The following is a 4172-nucleotide window of genomic DNA, read 5'->3' as shown; positions in this document are numbered from 1 at the left end:
TGATTCATTGTAGTATTTGCGACGACAACAAAAAATATTGGAATGAATCCGTTAGCCAAAGATGGCAGGAACAACTATGGCGCACCCACCCAACGGAGAATGAGCTCTAAGAACAGATACAGAATGATTTCTAGGTTGTAAGACTTAGTGAATAAGCAGGGTACAGAGCAGTATATATGTGTGAAAATGAATAAAGGAAATTTCATTCCAAATGGAGAAAGGGAAGAGCTCTCACACCTGTGGCAGGGGACATTGGACAATATTCAGCGGGAAGAGGGAGGATTTCTTGTCAACCTGTCCTCACTGCAGCCAGTGAGAAGCGCCACCACTCAGAACCCTCATTTTCCTCCAACGCACTTTGGTTCAGAGCAACCCCTCCCAACCTCCTCCTTTCCTCCATAAAAGGACGCTCTCCTCCTTTGTTCTTGGACCTTGTCTATGGTTTGCCATAGTTTGCGTGTCCCAAATTGCAATTCCTCTGCTATTCTCAGCTAAATTCATTTGCGTCCCAGTAACCTTCGCTGTTCAATATTAAGGTTGACCTAGGTTACGCTACCTTTTACGCAGAGAACACACTACCTCTATACGAGGGAGAATGGCCATGTACGCATGCGTGCACGTGGGTTTGATTAATTTTGTCAAAGCGGTCAACAATACAGTGACTACTAAAACTATTACCTCAAGGGGGTAGGTGGTAATGGGGTAGAAAGACTTGGGAGGGAAGAAAGTCTTCTCTGAGTAAAGATTTTTATGTGTGAGCCATGTTTATCAGTCGTGGTTTAGTCAGGAGACAAAAGCACACCAGTTATCTGAACAGAGGGAATTTAATATAAACAACTGTTAACTAGGTATAAAGTTGTTAACTAGATGGCCGAAAGAATAAAAAGAGAGCATCAACGTACAAGGAAGACAGTGACCGCAGGAAGCAGTGACCACCTTTAGGGTTACAAGATAATGAGCAGATGTTGGAAGCATGAAGATTTAGAAATCATTAAAATTTATGGGGCGCCTGGGTGGCACAGCGGTTAAGCATCTGCCTTAGGCTCAGGGCGTGATCCCAGTGTTATGGGATCGAGCCCCATATCAGGCTCCTCCGCTCTGAGCCTGCTTCTTCCTCTCCCACTCCCCCTGCTTGTGTTCCCTCTCTAGCTGGCTGTCTCTATCTCTGTCGAATAAATAAATAAAACCTTTATTAAAAAAATCCAAAATGTATATATAAAAAAAAAAAAAGAAATCATTAAAATTTAGAAGAGCTTTGCTAAGCTGAAACTCAGACCTTTGAGGAGCAGTCACTGTGTTGGCAGTGCAGGGGTCACAGAGTTCAAAGGAAGACCCTGTAGGCCAGACCTCTGGGGAGAGCGGGATCTGCAAGTATTCGGAAAAACTGCAAAACCGAATCTAGCTGATTCTATGGGGAGGGACCGAAGCTGCAGGACTGAGAAAGTATGGCTCGGGTGGAATGCACGGGGAAAGAAAAGAGACAAAGAGCCTCTCAGGGAAGACACAGAGAATAAGTTCCTTTTTCTTCTTTCAGCCTTACAGGCTCCCTCTCCCACCCCCTTTGGAAGATCATGGGGCGGGGGGGGCTCAGTCAGTGAAGTGGCTGCCTTCAGCTCAGGTTATGATCTCGGGGTCCTGGGACTGAACCCCATGGGGGGCTCCCTACTCAGCAGGGAGTCTGCTTTTCTCTCTCCGTCCGCCCCTTCCCCCTGCTCATGCACACAGGCACTCTCACTCAAATAAATAAAATGTAAAAAAAATTAAAAAAATAAAAACCAGAGCAGGGAACTAACTGGAAAAACAGAACTGTGGTTTGCAGTGTCCCAGCCCTGGCATCACACAGCAGGGTACAGGCGGCTGAGAGACAATAGCTTAATAACCAATGCACCCTATAAATGTCTTCTATATTTGAAAAATTAAAGTAAATCAAAAAGAGAAAAGCAAACCACAACACTGAGCACCACCAGAAACAAATGAAGCTAAGTGTATAAAATCAATAAAACCACACAGGGAGAAGAATTATATTAAGTATAGGAAACTGTTTATTCTTACGGTGATACATTCCAAGGACAAAAAGAACTGCAAAGATATGCGAAAATGCACTCTGTAGGTTTACTGTTGGTGGTAATATTGTACTTTAGAAATGATTTTATGTATATTATAGGACAAAGCAAACCAGTACATTAAGGGTGTTAAGAACAAAGATTCTCAGTGTTAAATACAAATGTAAAGTGTACATTCTCAGTGGAAAAAATGTACCAATATTTTAAAAAAACGTGGTGTGTGTTTGTTTTTTCTTAAACCTTATAAGGTTAAATTTGAACTGAAAATAGTATGGAGTTTTTTAAAGATTTTTCCTAGCTCTTCTTGTAGGAAGGGCCTAGCACCAATGATACCTAGCAATGAACAAACCTGGTACTCAGCTCTCGGTTTCTAAATACCATACACCACAGAAAGGCTCGTTGGAGAAATGCTTGATTCCATCTCTGGGGCACAGAAAGTCCTAGTCAATGTGGGACATGTTGTGTCAAAATGTAAGAAAGGGTCCAAAGACCAATTGAGTCATGACGAAAGGATGCAGGGAGTTAGCTTGAATCAGTTCCCGTGGTCAGATTTGGAAGAGTTTGGCAATAGTAATTATAATTGATTATAATATTTTTAATTTTAAAAAAATCATTGTATACACAGTAAAAAAATAAGATTTTTAAAATCTCTTCTCTGCAAAAGAAGGTCTATTAATAAATGTACAAGGAATTACAGAAGTAGAAAATCACCATTTTGCAACTTCTGATGTAATAAGGGACAGGTAAACATAATCAATCAGTGCTAAAACCATCAGGTGAAAGATCTTTGGAATGCCTAATCAAGCCAGAGATAACATGCTGATTACAAAGGAGAAAATGTGCCATTTCAATGGGGAGATGTGAAGGGCAGATCTTTTTTTTTTTTTTTTTTTTAAGATTTTATTTATTTATGTGACAGAGAGACAGCCAGCGAGAGAGGGAACACAGCAGAGGGAGTGGGAGAGGAAGAAGCAGGCTCACAGCGGAGGAGCCTGATGTGGGACTCGATCCCGAAACGCCAGGATCACGCCCTGAGCCGAAGGCAGACGCTTTTAACGACTGCGCTACCCAGGCGCCCCGTGAAGGGCAGATCTTAATAAAATGAGCACATTTAGCAATACTCTTACCAGGACAGCCTGACACAATGTGGCTTCTTGTGTGACACAATTTGAAGTGTACAACCTAACTTACGAAATTTTCATGGCATAATATTTAACATGAATATGATCGATTCTCTGGATCTAAATGAGAGGAAATACAGAGGATGGGGCAGCATGCAAAATGATACCGTGAGGGTGAATCAGACACATATAGAATATGGGACACCCTACAAAAAAAAAGTTGGTAGCATTGTAGGGGTGGGAAGGTCAATTCTAGGTTAAAAAGAGTCAATCATAACAACCAAATGTAGTACATGAACCTATTTTATGTTTTCCTAAATGTGAAAAATAGTCTTTAGACAACTAAAGAAATTGAATATGAGCTGAATATTATATGATGTTATTGAATAGTTATTAATATTCTTAGTTGTGATAATGGTATCGTGGTATAGAAACAAATACCCTTTTCTTATGAGAACATTTAAGGATAAATGGTTATTATATCTGCCATTTCTAAAACATTTAGGGGTAAATGGTTATTACAACTGCAATTTATTTTCAAATGGTCCATAGCAAAGACATACATGTAAATATGAAGAAAGGGGCAAAGGTGGCAAAAAGTTGATATTTGTTGAAATTAGGTAGTTATTTGAATGTTTGTTAAATTATTCTTTCAACTCTTGAAGATGTTTTAAATTTTTTTATTATGTTAGACTAGGAAATTTATCATTACAGAAAAGAGCACAGTTGTGAAAACTTAGAAACATTAGATTATGGTGCAAGCAAAACCCAAGAAATTAGAGTGGAAGAGAGAGAGAAAATATAAAGACCCAAGGGATCAGACCAAGAGTTTTAAGATCTGACTTGTAGATACAGCAGAAACAGAGAAATGAAAAATGCTGAGGAAGAAATTGTCAAAGAAATAATGAGAAAATTTTCACAAAGTTGAAAAATATGTCTTCAAATTGAACGGTTCCAATGATTGCTAAGTGGAAGGAATGAAAAGAGA

The sequence above is a fragment of the Ursus arctos genome, unplaced genomic scaffold (assembly GCF_023065955.2).
Source record: "Ursus arctos isolate Adak ecotype North America unplaced genomic scaffold, UrsArc2.0 scaffold_33, whole genome shotgun sequence".
In the NCBI taxonomy this organism is placed as follows: domain Eukaryota; kingdom Metazoa; phylum Chordata; class Mammalia; order Carnivora; family Ursidae; genus Ursus; species Ursus arctos.
The sequence above is the reverse complement of the archived record's forward strand: the minus strand, read 5'-3'. Positions refer to the sequence as shown.